The sequence below is a fragment of the Amblyraja radiata genome, chromosome 19, assembly GCF_010909765.2.
Source record: "Amblyraja radiata isolate CabotCenter1 chromosome 19, sAmbRad1.1.pri, whole genome shotgun sequence".
NCBI classification, from domain to species: domain Eukaryota; kingdom Metazoa; phylum Chordata; class Chondrichthyes; order Rajiformes; family Rajidae; genus Amblyraja; species Amblyraja radiata.
This window is the reverse complement of record NC_045974.1, coordinates 8,786,024-8,804,168: the sequence shown is the minus strand read 5'-3', so window position 1 is coordinate 8,804,168 and position 18,145 is coordinate 8,786,024. Positions and strand designations below refer to the sequence as shown.

The 18,145-nt window shown below is 46.7% G+C and overlaps 1 protein-coding gene across 2 annotated transcripts in view; it reads left to right on the top strand.

Annotated features, from left to right (window-relative positions):
- Window positions 1-11,124: 11,124 nt before the first annotated feature.
- Window positions 11,125-18,145, top strand: part of aass (aminoadipate-semialdehyde synthase) — a 64,054-nt gene continuing 57,033 nt past the window's right edge. The window contains exons 1-2 of one of the 2 annotated variants that reach the window (XM_033037619.1): window positions 11,125-11,316; window positions 11,348-11,375. The gene's annotated coding sequence lies outside the window, so the exon portion shown is untranslated. Of the gene's footprint in view, window positions 11,317-11,347; window positions 11,376-11,691; window positions 11,990-18,145 lie in introns of those variants that run through there. The other variant, XM_033037620.1, reaches the window with a different exon arrangement.

The following is an 18,145-nucleotide window of genomic DNA, read 5'->3' as shown; positions in this document are numbered from 1 at the left end:
CACTGGATGTAGTGTACCTGGACTTTCAGAAAGCATTTGATAAGGTCCCACATAGGAGATTAGTGGGCAAATTTAGGGCACGTGGTATTGGGGGTAGGGTACTGACATGGATAGAAAATTGGTTGGCAGACAGGAAACAAGAGTAGGGATTAATGGGTCCCTTTCAGAATGGCAGGCAGTGACTAGTGGGGTACCGCAAGGCTCGGTGCCGGGACCGCAACTATTTACAATATACATTAATGATTTAGATGAAGGGATTAAAAGTAACATTAGCAAATTTTCAGATGACACAAAGCTGGGTGGCAGTGTGAAGTGTGAGGAGGATGCTATGAGAATATAGGGTGACTTGGTCAGGTTGGGTGAGTGGGCAGATGCCTGGCAGATGCAGTTTAATGTGGATGAATGTGGGATTATCCACTTTGGTGGCAAAAACAGGAAGGCAGATTATTATCTGAATGGTGTCAAGTTGGGAAAAGGGGGTGTACAACGAGATCTGGGGGTCCTTGTTCATCAGTCACTGAAAGTAAGCATGCAGGTACAGCAGGCAGTGAAGAAAGCGAATGGCATGTTGGCCTTCATAACAAGAGGAGTTGAGTATAGGAGCAAATAGGTCCTTTTGCAGTTGTACAGGGCCCTAGTGAGGCCACATCTGGAGTATTGTGTTCAGTTTTGGTCTCCAAGTTTGAGGAAGGACATTCTTGCTATTGAGGGAGTGCAGCGTAGGCTCAAGAGGTTAATTCCTGCAGGACTATCATATGTTGATAGAATGGAGCGGCTGGGCTTGTATTCTCTGGAATTTAAAAGGATGAGAGAAGATCTTAGTGAAACGTATAAGATTATTAAGGGTTTGGACACGCTAGATGCAGGAAACATGTTCCCGATGTTGGGGTGTCCAGCACCAGGGGCCACAGTTTAAGAATAAGGGGTAAGCCTTTTAGAACTGAGATGAGGAAAAACTTTTTCACACAGAGGGTTGTGAATCTGCAGAATTCTCTGCCTCTGAAGGCAGTGGAGGCCAATTATCTGTAAGCTTTCAAGAGAGAGTTGGACAGAGCTCTTAACGATGGTGGAGTCAGGGGATATGGGGGAAAGGCAGGAAAGGGGTACTGAGTGTGGATGATCAGCCATGATCACAGTGGATGGCGATTTTGGCTCGAAGGGCCGAATGGCCTACTCCTCCACCTATTGTCTATTGTCAATTGTTAACTGTTTCTCTATGGAAGGGTATTGTCTAACCTGTTGAGTATTACCAACATTAGCTGTATTTATGATCACATCAGAAACATTATTTGACTAAAAGGTGAAGTTGACTTATTCTCCGAAGCAGAGAACTAAATAACAAAGGTTAGAGATTTAGAGGAAGGGACGTCAAGGTGGCACAGCGGTAGAGTTGCTGCCTTTCAGTGCTACAGACCGGGTTCGATCCTGACTACAGGCACTGTCTGTACGGAGTGTGCACGTTCTCCCCGTGACCTGCGTGGGTTTTCCCCAGGTGCTCAGGTTTCCCCCCACACTCCAAAGACGTTCAGGTTTGTAGGTTAATTGACTTCAGTAAAAATTGTCCCTGTTGTGTAGGACAGTGTTCTATTACAGTATTTACAAGTTTTACGGCACAGTTGCTGCTGATTAAAGATATTCCCTCTCATCTTCTTTCTCAAGGTACGTCCTTTTATTCTGAGGCTATGGCCTCTGGTCCCAGACTCTCCCACTAGTGGAACCATCCTCTCCACATCCACTCTAACCAGGCCTCTCACTGTTTGGTAAGTTTCATTGAGGTCATCCCTCAATTTGCTCGCATCAAACTGTTTTGTTTCTTTTGCATAAAGTGCGGGAATAAGCAGAATAAGGGTTTTACGGTTGGTTCATTGCAGAGTATTTCAACATGTTGCACAGAAGAATGTGGGAGTGAGAGAGTGCCATGGTAACAGTGGTGACTTTCAGATACAGCTGAAACTGTGACAGAGACAATATTGACAGGGGAACTTGGCACAATCTCCTGCTTTCAGATCACGACGTGACTTTATTAGGATCCGACGGGCAAGATCTTGCTGGAAAAGATAATTGTGCTGTAAACACACTCTGACATTACTGTATGTTCAAGCCTGCAGGCTGGAGGGGAGGGGAAAGGGGTTTAAAACATTAGTATTACAAAATTCAGGTACCTGCTCATTGATTTACACTGTGTACAAAGGAACTGCAGATGCTGGTTTAAACCGAAGATAGACACAAAACGCTGGAGTAACTCAGCGGGACAGGCAGCATCTCAGGTGAGAAGGAATGGGTGACGTTTCAGGTCGGGACCCTTCTTCCAAAACATTGCGACATTCAAAATGCTAGCACAGTCGAGAAGATAGACACAAAATGCTGGAGTAACTCAGCGGGACAGGCAGCATCTCTGGAGAGTTCAAGTTCAAGTTCAAGTTAGTTTATTGTCATGTGTCCCTGTATAGGACAATGAAATTCTTGCTTTGCTTAAGCACACAGAAAATAGTAGGCATTTACTACAAAACAGATAAATGTGTCCATATACCATGATATAAATATATACACACATGAATAAATAAACTGATAGTGCAAATAACAGAAAGTGGTTGGTAATAATCAGAGTTTTGTCCGAGCCAGGTTTAATAGCCTGATGGCTGAGGGGAAGTAACTATTCCTGAACCTGGTTGTTGCAGTCTTCAGGCTCCTGTACCTTCTACCTGAAGGTAGCAGGGAGATGAGTGTGTGGCCCGGATGGTGTGGGTCTTTCATGATACTGCCAGCCTTTTTGAGGCAGCGACTGCGATAGATCCCCTCGATGGAAGGAAGGTCAGAGCCGATGATGGACTGGGCAGTGTTTACTACTTTTTGTAGTCTTTTCCTTTCCAGGGCGCTCAAATTGCCGAACCAAGCCACGATGCAACCGGTCAGCATGCTCTCGACTGTGCACCTGTAGAAATTAGAGAGAGTCTTCCTTGACAATCCGACTCTCCGTAATCTTCTCAGGAAGTAGAGGCGCTGATGTGCTTTTTTGATGATTGCATTAGTGTTCTCGGACCAGGAAAGATCTTCAGAGATGTGCACGCCCAGGAATTTGAAGCTCTTGACCCTTTCAACCATCGACCCGTTGATATAAATGGGGCTGTGGGTCCCCCTCCTACTCCTTCCAAAGTCCACAATCAGTTCCTTGGTTTTGCTGGTGTTGAGGGCCAGGTTATTGCGCTGGCACCATATGGACAGTTGCTCGATCTCTCTTCTGTACTCTGACTCATCCCCATCAGTGATACGCCCCACAATAGTGGTGTCGTCAGCGAACTTGATGATGGAGTTCGCACTGTGGTTCGCTACGCAGTCATGGGTATAGAGTGAGTACAGCAGGGGGCTGAGAGAAGGAATGGGTGACTGATGTCAGTCTGAAGAAGGGTCTCGACCCGAAACGTCACCCATTCCTTCTCTCCAGAGATGCTGCCTGTCCTGCTGATTTACTCCAGCATTTGTGTCTACATGCGGAGTAGACTTGATCGGCCGAATGGCCTAATTCTGCTCCTATCTCTTATGATCTTACGATCTCACCTTTAACCTGCTCATTCCCCAACCTGCCTGCTTTTACACATTATATGTAAACATCATATAGAACAATGAATGAAAGATATGTAAAAAAGAAATGATGATAAGGGAAACAGCCCATTGTTAGCTGTTTGTTGGGTGAAAACGAGAAGCTGGTGCGACTTGGGTGGGGCAGGGGTGGGGAGAGAGGGAATGCCGGGGTTACTTGAAGTAAAGGGCCTGCATCACTAAATTAAACTAAACTGGAATTTATGGCTGAGTAGTTCTTTGTAAGAGCCATTGAGATTGCTCTGGTAAATCAGAGTGTACTTATTCAACAAGTTGATGAACACACAGCAAGAGTATATACAGCTGAAAACTTTCAGTCTGGTTTAGAAGGGCAATAAATAAGGTACTTAGGCGGTTAATTGCCAATTTTACCTCTGTGGTAATTTAGTTTAGGGAAACGGAGCGGAAACAGGCCCTTCGGCCCACCGGGTCCGTGCCGACCAGCGATCCACGCATATTAACACTACCTACACCCACTAGGACAATTTTTACATTTACCAAAGCCATTTAATCTACAAACCTGTACGTCTTTGGAGTGCGGGAGGAAACCAAAGATCTCGGAGAAAACCCACGCAGGTCACGAGGAGAACGTACGAACTCCGAACAGACACCAGCCATAGTCTGGATTGAACCCGGGTCTCCGGCGCTGCATTCGCTGTAAGGCAGCAACTGTACTGCTGCGCCACTGTGACCTGCCCTTTTAACGTATACAAGCAGGCAGGTCAGGAAATGAACAGGTTAAAGGCACCTGGTCAGCAAAGCTCTGTACAGAACTGTAAAGAATGGATCGACTGGACTTGTATTCACTGGGATTTAGAAGGTTGTGAGGGGATCTTATAGAGACGTATACAATTCTTAACGGTTTGGACAGGCTGGATGCAGGAAAAAAATTCCCGATGTTGGTGGGGAGAATCCAGAACCAGGGATCACAGTTTGAAGAATAAGGGGTAGGTCATTTAGGACTGAGATGAGGAAAAACAAAATTCACCCAGAGAGTTGTGAATCTGTGGAATTCTCTGTCACTGAAGGAGGCCAATTCACTGGATGATTTCAAGAGAGAGTTAGATATGGCTCTCTGGGCCATTGGAATCAGGGGATATGGGGAGAAAGCAGGAATGGGGTACTGATTTTGGATGACCAGCCATGATCATATTGAATGGCGGTGCTGGCTCGAAGGGCCGAATGGCCTACTCCTGAACCTATTTTCTATGTTTCTCTAACACTGGATCTCACTGCAGTAAATAAAATCCTTCTCTGCAGCCTATGTGTTACCACCTGACAAAAATGTCAACGTGCCCAGAATAACATTGATTCACAAACACTCCAAGAATGTTAAATGAAAATATTCGTGCTGGTTAAAAAACTTTGCAGCGTTTTGTTTAAATATGATTTTTTTTTAAGGAATGTAAACAAAAATAAAGTGCTTGTAAAGAATTAAGTCAATTAATGTCAAGAGTTAAGAGTGTTTAAAGTGTTTTACCGAATAGTGAAAGGCCTGGATAGAGTGGATGTGGAGAGGATGTTTCTACTCGTGGGAGAGTCTAGGACCTGAGGCGAAAGCTTCAGAATAAAAGGACGTACTTTTGGCAAGGTGTTGAGGAGGAATTTCTTTAGTCAGAGGGGGGTGAACCTGTGGAATTCATTGCCACAAGGCTTTGGATGCCAAGGCAATGAATATTTTTAAGGCGGAGATTGACAGATTCTCGATTAGTGTTGGTGTCAGGGGTTATGGGGTGAAGGCAGAAGAATGGGGTTGAGAGGGAAAGATAGATCAGCCATCATTGAATGACTAACTTAATTCTGCTCCTATAACTTAAATAAAAGGAACAATGGTATTCTGACTTTCCACAGCATAAACAGGCCTGTAATACAATGCTCATGGATAATACATAATACAAAATTTAATACATTAATAACACCGATCTCAGTGCAACGAAAAGCACAAAGGTCTTAATGCAACCTCCATATGTCATCAGTTAGTGTTATGTGGTGTTCAACAGCCTGATGGTTTTTTAAAGATCTTCTAGGTTTTAGAGATACAGCGCAGAAACAGGCCATTTGGCCCACTGAGTCCGCGCCGACCAGCAAACACCCCGTACAATAGCATTAACATACGCTATATGATAATGCTATTTACAATTATACCGAAGCCAATTACCCTACAAAAACCTTTGGTGGGAGGAAATTGGAGTAAACCCACTCAGTCACGGGGGAGAATGCACAAACTCCGCACCCATAGTCAGGATCGAACCCTGGTCCCTGGCGCTGTGAGGCAGCAACTCTGCCGCTGCGCCACCATTGGAAGAAGCTTTTCGTGAACCATGGTTCTCAGGCTCCTACACCTTATTCCCAGTGGCAGGAGTGAAATTAAAGCACGGCCTGGGTGGTGTGGGTCTCTGATGGTGCTGGCTGCCTTTGTTAGTCAGCGCCTCCTGTAGATCCCTTCGATGGTCAGTACCCATGGTGGACAGCGGGCAGTGTTCAGCAGCATGATTCATGCTCTTAACCATATACAGGTAGAAGCTTCATGAGAGCATTCACCAACATTATTTTTTAAAGGTTAATTCTCTTTCCTCTCTCGCTGAGAGCTGCTTGTGGTATTAAAATGAATGCAGTCACTGAGCTTGTATCATGTTAGAGACTTGTATCCTTTCAGCTTTGACACACGAAGCGGTGGTGCTGTGGTAAAGTTGCTGCCTTACATCCCCAGAGACCCGGATTCGATCCCGACCACGGGTGCTGTCTGTACAGAGTTTGTACGTTCTCCCCGTGAACTCGTGGGTTTTCTCCGAGATCTTTGCTTTCCTCCCACACATCCACAGATGCACAGGTTGGTAGGTTAATTGGCTTGGTATATGTGTAAAATTGTCCCTAGCGTGTGTAGGATAGTGTTAGTGTGCGGGGATTGCTGGTCGGCGTGGACTCAGTGGATGAAGGGCCTGTTTCCGTGCTGTATCCCTGAAACTAAAAAAGCAGCAAGGATTATCATCACTTCAATAGGTCTTGTATCATCTTTCCCAGATATGGTCATGAACCTTCTGAACCTTCTGAATTTTATAGTCGGCAGGGCAGTACTCTGCATATCGCCAACTTGGACAATTTAACATTTTTATCAAGCCAATTAAACAAGTCAATTAACCTATAAACCTTTGGAGTGTGGGAGGAAAGTGAAGATCTCGGAGAAAACCCACGCAGATCACAGGGAGAACGTACAAACTCCATACAGACAGCACCCGGAGTCGGGATCGAACCCGGGTCTCTGGCGCTGCATTTTGCTGTAAGGCAGCAACTCTACCGCTGTGCCATCATGACTTCCCTGAGATCCCATGGTCCCTATTATAGAAACATAGAAAATAGGTGCAGGAGTAGGCCATTTGGCCCTTCAAGCTTGCACCGCCATTCAATATGATCATGGCTGATCATCCAACTCAGTATCGCATCCCTGCCTTCTCTCCATACCCCCTGATCCCTTTAGCCACAAGGGCCACATCTAACTCCCTCTTAAATATAGCCAATGAACTGGCCTCAGCTACCTTCTGTGGCAGAGAGTTCCAGAGATTCACCACTCTCTGTGTAAATGTTGTAGAGTGACTCTATTGTCACTGCAATGTTTTCAGAAGAGATGCTGTCTGCATTTGAGGACTTGCTTTACTTCAGTTGGGGAGGCTGACTTGCACAGTTGCTAAAGTATGGAATGGAGAACATAATGTCCAGAAGATATTGAAAGTGTTGCTTCCAGGGGGTACTGACAGCTGTTGTCCCCCTTTCTTGGCTCTCTGGATTGCTATAAATGTATTAGGGATAGGAGAAATAGACAATAGACAATAGGTGCAGGAGTAGGCCGTTCAGCCCTTCAAGCCAGCACCGCCATTCAATGTGATTATGGCTAATCATCCCCAATCAGTACCCCGTTCCTGCCTTCTCCCCATATCCCCTTTTTTAGAATTAGGCCAAGAATTAGATTTAGAATTAGGCCATTCAGCCCACCAAATCTCCTCCACCAATCAATCATGTCGGATCTATTCCCAACCCCATTCTCCTGCCTTCTCCCCACCACATCTGACACCCGTACTAATCAAGAATCTATCTATCTTCGAACTTAAAAATATCCACTGATACAGCCATTAGTTAGGGGTGTAGATGGGCTGGAACATGCTCAGGAACATGTGCTTGCCACAATCACCAGACTTAGAGTAAACAAACATGGAAACAGGCCCTTTGGTCCAACCTGCCCATACTTCTATTTGGCCCATATCCCTCTAAACCTGTCCTATCCACGTACCTGTCTAAATGTTTCTTAAATGTTTCAATAGTACCTGCCTCAACTACCTCCTCTGGCAGCTTATATAACCATATAACAATTACAGCACGGAAACAGGCCATCTTGGCCCTTCAAGTCCGTGCCGAACACTTATTCTCCCCTAGTCCCATCTACCTGCACTCAGACCATAACCCTCCATTCCTTTCCCGTCCATATACCTATCCAATTTATTTTTAAATGATAAAATCAAACCTGCCTCCACCACTTCCACTGGAAGCTCATTCCACACAGCTCCCACTCTCTGAGTAAAGAAGTTCCCCCTCATGTTACCCCTAAACATCTGTCCCATAATTCTCTATACACCCACCACACTTGGTGTGAAAATATTACCCCTCAGGTTCCTATAAAATATTTTCCTTAGTTCTCAATTCCCCTACTCTGGGCAAGAGACACTACGCGTCTACCCGATTTATTCTTCTCATGATTTTGTATGCCTCTATTGGGTCACACCTCATCCTCCTGCGCTCCAGGGAATAGAGACCCAGCCTGCTCAACCTCTCCCTATCGTTCAGACCCTCTGCACCCTTTCCAGCTTGACGACATCCCAGAAGTGAACACAGTACTCTAAATGTGGCCTCACCAACGCCTTACAGAATTGCAACATGACCTCCCAGCTTCTACACTCCATAATCTGACTGATGCAGGCCAATGTGACTTGCTGGGAAGTCCTGCACTCTCTCCACCCTCCACGTGTTTGTGGCGAAGTCGCTCCTGATCTGACCAGTTCACTTGTCGAAACGAAAGTGATGGAGCTGGAAGGTTGAGAAGAAAGCAAAGCACAGTCTCTCGGGTGGCCATCTGGTGAACGTCAACTAAAAATCGCGAGGCTGAAAGCAAGAGATTGCATCGATTCCATAAATTGAAGGGGAGGAGGAGGGAGAAGCAGGGGAATGAGGAGGATGGGGATGAGGAGGAGGGGGATGAGGAGGAGGGGGGGAGGAGGGGGGGGAGGGGAGGGGAGGGAGGAGGAGGGGAGGAGGAGGAGGGAGGAGGGGGGGAGAGGGAGGAGGAGGAGGATGGGGATGAGGAGGAGGGGGATGAGGAGGGGGGGTGGGGGGAGGAGGAGGAGGAGGGGGGAGGAGGATGGGGATGAGGAGGGGGGGGGGGTGAGGAGGGGGGGGATGAGGAGGGGGGGATGGGGAGGGGGGATGGCGGGAGGAGGAGCATTGAGTATAGAAGTTGGGATGTAATGTTAAAATTGTACAAGGCATTGGTGAGGCCAATTCTGGAGTATGGTGTACAATTTTGGTCGCCTAATTATAGGAAGGATGTCAACAAAATAGAGAGAGTACAGAGGAGATTTACTAGAATGTTGCCTGGGTTTCAGCAACTAAGTTACAGAGAAAGGTTGAACAAGTTAGGGCTTTATTCTTTGGAGCGCAGAAGGTTAAGGGGGGACTTGATAGAGGTTTTTAAAATGATGAGAGGGATAGACAGAGTTGACGTGGAAAAGCTTTTCCCACTGAGAGTAGGGAAGATTCAAACAAGGGGACATGACTTGAGAATTAAGGGACTGAAGTTTAGGGGTAACATGAGGGGGAACTTCTTTACTCAGAGAGTGGTAGCTGTGTGGAATGAGCTTCCAGTGAAGGTGGTGGAGGCAGGTTCGTTTTTATCATTTAAAAATAAATTGGATAGTTATATGGATGGGAAAGGAATGGAGGGTTATGGTCTGAGCGCAGGTATATGGGACTAGGGGAGATTATGTGTTCGGCACGGACTAGAAGGGTCGAGATGGCCTGTTTCCGTGCTGTAATTGTTATATGGTTATATGGTTATATGGAGGAGGAGGAGTGAGGAGGAGGGAGGGGGAGGAGGAGGAGGGGGGAGGAGGATGGGGATGAGGAGGGGGGATGAGGATGGGGGGAGGAGGAGGAGGAGGGGAAGGGGGGGAGGAGGAGGAGGGGGGAGGGGGAGGGGGAGGAGGAGGAGGGGAGGAGGAGGATGAGAGGAGGAGGAGGGGAGGAGGATGGGATGAGGAGGATGGGGATGAGGAGGAGGGGGATGAGGAGGGGGGGGAGGAGGAAGAGGAGGGAGGGGGAGGAGGGGGAGGAGGGAGGAGGGGAGGGGAGGAGGAGGGGGGGGGGGGGGAGGACGAGGAGGAGAGGACCATAAATTGCTGGAGTAACGCAGCGGATGGGGCAGCATCTCTGCAGAACATGGATAGGCGACGTCTTTCTCAGACTGATTGGAGAGGTTGATTAGGGGGTCAGGGTTGAACACAAACGCCAACGCAGACTGCAAATCCCTGAACGCATTGTCGCCCATTTCACGTTGAAATTGTCAGAACTGTTATTTAGTGACGCAAACTAATGAAGGATGTTCAAAAGGGAACTGCAGATGCTGGAATATCGAAGGTACACAAAATTGCTGGGGAAACTCAGCGGGTGCAGCAGCATCTATGGAGCGAAGGAAATAGGCGACGTTTCGGGCCGAAACCCTTCTTCAGGATGAAGGATGCTCTGCAGTTCAGGTTCAGTCTCCGAAGTCCAGGCTAAGTCTGTGGAGAAGTAGGTAGAAACAAGAAACTGTGGGTGCTGGTTAATATACAAATGGCTGGAGTATCTCAGCGGGTCAGGCAGCATCTCTGGGGAACGTAGATCAAGTCAAGTCAAGTCACTTTTATTTCTATAGCACATTCTCGTTGGCCAAAGTGCTTTACATTGGAGGAGGTACTAACGTTATACAACAGTGGTTCATAGATTGAATACAAACATCACTACATACATATAGCTCTTGTTCAGAGGACGTCAAGAAAGGCTTGGGAGTAGAGATGAGGTTTAAGTCTCGACTTAAAGGAGTCGATGGAGGGAGGGGGGCAGTTCTGATGGGAAGAGGGAAGATTGGCGTATCGACCAGAAACGTCACCAATCCACGATTTCCAGAGATGAAAGGTCTCGACCCGAAACGCCATCTATTCTTTCTCTCCCAGAGATGTTGCCTGTCCCACTGAGTTACTCCAGCACGTTGTGTCTATCTCCAGAGATGTTGCCTGTCCCACTGAATTACTCCAGCACGTTGTGTCTATCTCCAGAGATGTTGCCTGTCCCACTGAATTACTCCAGCACGTTGTGTCTATCTCCAGACATGTTGCCTGCCCAACTGAATTACTCCAGCACTTTTGAGTCCTTTTAGGTAGGTGGGTGGCGCGATGGGTAGGGGAGCCTGCAAGATCATTTAATACCAAACGTTGATTTGGACGGGCATCCGTGTTTGAGTCTGTCTGTGGCTTCTGGGGACCTGTCCGCGACCAGTGTGAGTTTTAGCGGCGCCTCTCCGGCAGCCTAGCATGCACTCTGTAGGTCATGTCCCACGTTGACGCGTTACTGGGTGCGGTAGCTCCGAGCTGGGGTGGAATCAGTTTCACAAGCTCGGAAAATAACCGCGACCTCGCCACTCTCCTCTTGGCCCCCGCCGGCGCTGCGCTTCCTCCTCCGGGGCTGCGGGTAGCTGCGAGGTGAGTGTGTGTGTGCGTTGCCGCATTGCCAAGTTCACGGCTCGATCTCCCCGGCCGTTCGGCGTTCTGCTTGTCTGCGGCTTGTAATGTTACGTGAGCGCTGATCTCCCTTCCCCGACGGCCGTTGTCACACCGCCAGGCCTGCTTCACCATGTCCTTCCAGCCCAACCGGGTCCCGGAATAGTCCGAGACACGCACACACACACACCCACCCACACACTGACACACACAGAGGCGTACAGAGACACACAGACACACACAGGCACGCACAAAGACACACACAGGTACACACAGACAGACAGATACACATACAGATACACACACAGGCACACAGATACACACACAAATACACACACAGATGGGCAATGGAATTGGAGTTAGTCCTGTAGTCTAATCCCTTTAAAGCCTCGCTTGACGTCAGTGCTCCTATATTTGGAAGCTGTCCTTGAAGTAACCCGGCAAGTCGGCTAATGTTCCATTACATGCAGTGTTTGTGCTAGTTTCTTTTTGTTCTCCGGTTGTATTTGCTTTGAGGAAAACATATTTCCAAATCTCTGCATCTGGTGGATATCGCCCGGGACAGGGATGCGAGTTTAATTACTGTTTCGTGATCTGTAAGTTTTTAAAATTTTCCTTTATATTAAAAAAAAAAAAGAATCTCGTTCCCATTTAAAAACATGACACATTTCTCTTCGAAGAAAGGTCCTGACCCGAAACGCCGGCTGTCTCCTTCGCTCCTCGTTAAGTCCACCCGGCACTTTGTGTTCTGCTCTAGGTTGCAGTGTAAATTGTTCCCTGTGTGCTATGTCTACAAATGTCTCCTTGTGTGATCGGGGTTCGACCTTTGTCAATGCCCCTGCCTGCGATACTCGACCGTGTAACGTGGTTTAACGTGGAGGCCTCAGAAAGGGAATATGATCATATGTTTTGAGGGGCAAAGCCAATCAGAAATGTGTAGCAAGGAACCGCAGGTGCTCCAAGCTGGAGTAACTCAGCGGGTCAGGCGGCGCCTCTTGGAGAAATGGAACAGGTGACGTTTCGGGTCGAGACCCTTCTTCAGACTGAGAGTCAGGGGAAAGGGAAACGAGAGATATAGACAGTGATGTAGAGAAAGAGAGGGAGAGAGAATATAGGACAAACGAGTGAAAGGTGTGCAAAAATAGTCATGATGATTAAAGAAAGGTGGAGCCCACAATGGTCCATTGTTGGCTGTGGGCTTGGGGATAACGAGTTATACGGAATGTGTAGGAAGGAACTGCAGGTGCTGGTTTCAACTGAAGATGGACACAAAAAGCTGGAGTAACTCACAGCGGGACCGGAAGCATCTATGGAGAGAAGGCATTGGTAATGTTTCGGGTCGAGACCCTTCTTCAGTCTGAGTTACTCCAGCTTTTTGTGTCTATCATGCGTTATAAAGATAATAAAACGCAACAGGACTCCAGTGAAAGTAGTTTGACTTGGGTGAGGGAGGAATGGAGAGAGGGGATGCAAGGGTTACTTAAAGTTTGAGAACTCAATATTCTTACTGCTGATCAGAAATGCTCATTTGCAAAATTCCTCATCCCACTTCATGTAAATTACTGGCTCGTGTTTAGTAACTTGGTGAATGGATGAGAAGGTACATAGAAACATAGAAACATAGAAAGTAGGTGCGAGAGTAGACCACCAGGTCCGTCGAGCCCGCACCGCCATTCACTCATGGCTGAACACTAAACAGACACACTTACCCACAAACAGTAGACACAAGACACAGAACACAAGACACTACCCTCCCCTTTATACCGCTATCACCCCTCTCCACCCCAAAAACCTCGTGATCTCCTGGGGGAGGCAAAAAAACGGATAAAAACCCAGGTCCAATTCGGGAAAAAAATCCGGGAAATTCCTCTCCGACCCCAATCTAGGCGATCGACACTTGTCCAGGAGATCACTCAGGTCTTACTATACTAACCATACCTAGGTCCATATCCCTGCCCTCTCCCCGTAGCCCCTTATCCCCTTGGCAGCTAAAAAACATCTATTTTAGTCTTAAATATATTTAAAGTTTCTGCTTCCACTGCTCCCTGGGGCAGTGAATTCCATAAATTAACCACCCTCTGGGTGAAGAAGTTCTTCCTCATCTCAGTTTTAAAAGAGCCCCCCCTTATTCTGCAACTATGTCCCCTAGTTCTAGTTTCCCCGATCATTGGGAACATCCTCGGTGCATCCACCCGATCAAGGCCCCTCACGATCTTATATGTTTCAATGAGATCGCCTCTCATTCTTCTAAACTCCAAAGAGTAGAGTTCCAGCCTACTTAACCTTTCCTCATATGTCAATCCCCTCATTGCAGGAATTAATCTTGTAAACCTTCGCTGCACTGCCTCCAGGGCTAGTACATCCTTTCTTAAGTATGGACCCCAGAACTGTACACAGTATTCCAAATGTGGTCTCACTAATACTGTGTACAGCTGCAGCAAGACCTCCGTGTTTTTATACTCAATCCCCCTAGCAATAAAGGCCAAAACTCCATTGGCCTTCCTGATTGCTTGCTGCACCTGCATACTAACTTTTAGTGATTCATGTACTAATACCCCTAGATCCCTTTGCGTTGCATTACAACGCAGTTCCTCCTCATTTAGAAAATAACTTGCCCTATCATTTTTTTTCCCAAAGTGAATGACTTCACATTTATTAGTATTAAACTTCATCTGCCAAGTTGTTGCCCACTCACCTAGCTTATCTATATCCTTTTGCAGACTCTTCCTATCCTCCTCATCCCCTACTTTTCCTCCCATTTTTGTATCGTCCGCAAATTTTGATATATTACACTTGGTTCCCTCCTCCAAATCATTTATATAAATTGTGAACAACTGGGGTCCCAGCACCGACCCTTGCGGAACCCCGCTAGTTACCGGTTGCCATCCCGAGTATGAACCATTTATCCCCACTCTCTGCTTCCTATTTGTTAGCCAATCCTCTACCCATGCTAATATATTACCCCCAATTCCATAATTTTTTATTTTTAGCAATAGTCTCTTATGTGGCACCTTGTCAAAAGCCTTTTGGAAGTCCAAGTATACCACATCCACCGGTTCCCCTTTATCCACCCGGGTTGTTACTTCCTCAAAGAATTCGAGCAGATTCGTTAAACAGGACTTCCCCTTCACAAAACCATGCTGGTTCTGTCCGATGAAGTCATGTTTATCCAAATGCCCCGTTAGTGTTTCTTTAATAATTGTCTCTAACATTTTACCCACCACCGATGTTAGACTAACCGGTCTATAGTTACCCGCTTTCTGTTTACTTCCTTTTTTAAATATAGGTGTTACATTGGCCATTTTCCAATCCACTGGGACCGTTCCTGCCTCCAGGGAGTTTTGGAGTGGCACAGACAATGGGTGGCACAGACAATAGACAATAGGTGCAGGAGTAGGCCATTCGGCACTTCGAGCCAGCACCGCCATTCAATGTGATCATGGCTGATCATCCCTGATTAGTACCCCGTTCCTGCCTTCTCTCCATATCCCCTGACTCCGTTATTTTTAAGAATGTATAGAGTATACAGCTTATAGAGTTGCTGTCATGCAGAGACAGAGACCCAGGTTCAATCCTGGCTATGGGTGCTGTCTTTACGGAGTTTGCATGTTGTCACAGAGACTGTGTGAGATTTTGCCTGGTGCTCCAGTTTCCTCTTGCAACCCAAAAAGACGTGCGGGTTTTGTAGGTTAATTGGCTTCTGTAAATTGGCCCTAGTGTGTTGGATAGAACTAATATATGGGTAATTACTGGCCAGCGTGCTCAGTGGGCCAATAGGCTTGTTTCCATGCCGTATCTCTATCTTAAACTAGTAGCCTAGAAATTCTGAAGAAGGGTCTCGACCCAAACCGTCACCCATTCCTTTTCGCCAGAGACGCTGCCTGACCCGTTGAGTTACTCCAGCATTTTGTGTCTATCGTCAGCCTAGACATCAATACTGATTGAAAGGGAGTGGGACGTGTGGGTGACTGGATAGACTCGGCTTGTACACGCTAGAATTTAGAAGATTGAGGGGGGATCTTATAGAAACGTACACATTTCTTAAGGGGTTGGACAGGCTAGATGCAGGAAGATTATTCCCGATGTTGGGGAAGTCCAGAACTAGGGGTCACAGCTTAAGGATAAGAGGGAAGTCTTTGAGGACCGAGATGAGAAAATCTTTTTTTACACAGAGAGTGGTGAATCTGTGGAATTCTCTGCCACAGAAGGTAGTTGAGGCCAGTTCATTGGCTTTATTTAAGAGGGAGTTAGATGTGGCCCTTGTGGCTAAAGGGATCAGGGGGTATGGAGAGAAGGCAGGGATGCGATACTGAGTTGGATGATCAGCCATGACCATATCGAATGGCGGTGCAGGCTCGAAGGGCCGAATGGCCTACTCCTGCATCTATTTTCTATGTTTCTATGTAATAAGGGATATCGCATAATCTTAAACCACATCTCAGCCCAATAAATGTTGATTTGTGTGTCATTCCGTGCAACCAGCAAGTTGTTCACAGCAAGGTGTAATGGATGGCACTGAAATGAATTACACAATAATATGGTTCTAGTGATATTGTAACAATGAAGATCTGTTGTGAAAGCTTTTACTTCCTCCTGTGAGTGCAAATGGAGCTCAAGGCTTGACGGAAAATATGAATGTCTGACTGTGTGCTTGAATATGTTGTTTAGATGTCTAACTCGGTGAGGATGCTAAGACTGCGCTGAGTTGGACGCTCCCCTATGACCTTTGAGCTGCCAAATCGGAGTATTGCAGACAGGAAAATAGAAAGCCTGAAATATTCAGCAGTTTGGCAGCGCATTCAGCGAGGGAGAGAGAATTGAATTGAATTGAGAATTGAGAATTCAAGCTCCTGGCGGAACTAGATGCAGTTGTAAGTCAGTTGTAAGTAAGTTGTACCTTATTGCACCACTCTACTGTTTTTTTTTTTAAATTGTTGTTTTTTTCCCTTTTTCCTTCCGCCCACAATATTTAATATGTATTGTAGTTTGTTTGGTTGTTTTTGTTGTCTTTTTACACAAAGTCCGCGAGCATTGCCACTTTTCACTGCACATCTCGTATGTGTATGTGACAAATAAACTTGACTTGACTTGGATTGTAGGGAAGGGTGGAATGAATGATTGATTGTTTTTTTGTCACACGCGCTAAGTCACAGTGATATTCTTTGTTTTGCATACCTGTTGGTTTAGAGTACTTGTAATAGTAAAGACCTCACACCTTGGCAGGTTATACACTGTTTATTTAGAATAGACAACTACAAGCTCTTACTAGAGAGTTAACTTCATACTGAAGAGTGCAGTAGCTCGCGACACTAACAAGCTAGTGGGCGCAACTACAAAAGCATGACTCATAACATGAGCCACTGTTATACATCCCCCCCTCTTAAAGAATCAATAGCACTGTAAACCCATATCTTAGTGAAGCAAACATCGCAACTGATGACCAACGTATGTAAAGTCAAACGTAGTCCGGATACTTCACAACCGGCCTGCTAACACGACCGGCACGTGTACGATAGAGGCCATCTCCATTCCTCTTCCCCGGAGAAAGTAGTTTGACTTGGGTGAGGGAGGGATGGAGAGAGGGGATGCAAGGGCTACTTCAGGTTGGAGAACTCAATATTCTTACTGCTGATCAGAAATGCTTATTTGCAAAATTCCCCATCCCCCTTCATGAAAATTACTGGCTCGTGCTTAGTAACTTGGTGAATGAACGAGAAGATACATAAACATGGGTGGCACAGACAATAGACAATAGACAATAGGTGCAGGAGTAGGCCATTCGGCCCTTCGAGCCAGCACCGCCATTCAATGTAATCATGGCTGATCATCCCCGATCAGTACCCCGTTCCTGCCTTCCCCCCATATCCCCTGACTCCAGTTGGTGATTTCAGCATCAGTGGGGGAGTGGACCAACGCCTCTGGGGTTGTAGCAGGAGACTGTGGCACAGACGAAGATGGGACAGAGGGAGGAACTGTCACAGGCATGGATTGGTGTGCTGGCAAGAGCATGTGAGCATCACCAGATGCAATGAAATGCTCTACTTCCTCAACATGTTCACTGCCAAGTTTTTATTTTCACTATTGGCCAAGTACCCGAGCATACATGGAGGTGGCACTGAACAGGTTAAAATTAAAGTAGTTGAGTGCTAAACATGAATCATGTCCTGCCGAGAGACTAGAATCTGCAGCTGCTGGGGGTCCTGAGCAAAACGCAAAGTCCTGGAGGAACTTGGCGGGCCAGGCAGCATCTGTAGAGCGAATGGGAATGGATGGGTGACATGTCGAACAGCAGAAGTGCCCCGAACTGTAAAGTCATCTGCCCAATGTAAGTGGGGAGCTTGGGTGCAAGTGCCGCCAGGGCTGGGATGTGGACCCATGGCTGGAGCCAGGGTTGAGGTCTGGTCCAGCACGGGTACTGACCTCCCCCACCACAACATCAGGAGTCGCTGCCTCAAACAGGCAGCCAGCATTATCAGAGACCCACACACCCTGGCCACACACTCATTTCACCCCTGCCATTGGGAAGAAGGTACAGTAGCCTGAAAACTCTAACGTCCAGGTTCAGAACAGCTTCTTCCCTACAGCCATCAGGCCATTAAACACAACAACCTCCATTAAGCTCTGAACTACGTAGTGCAATAATAGTCTATTATTGTTTGTTTTTTATGTGTACGTGTCTGTGTGTGTGTATATATACATATATATGTGTGTGAGTATGTGTATATATAGAAAAAAGTTCAGTGTGATTATAT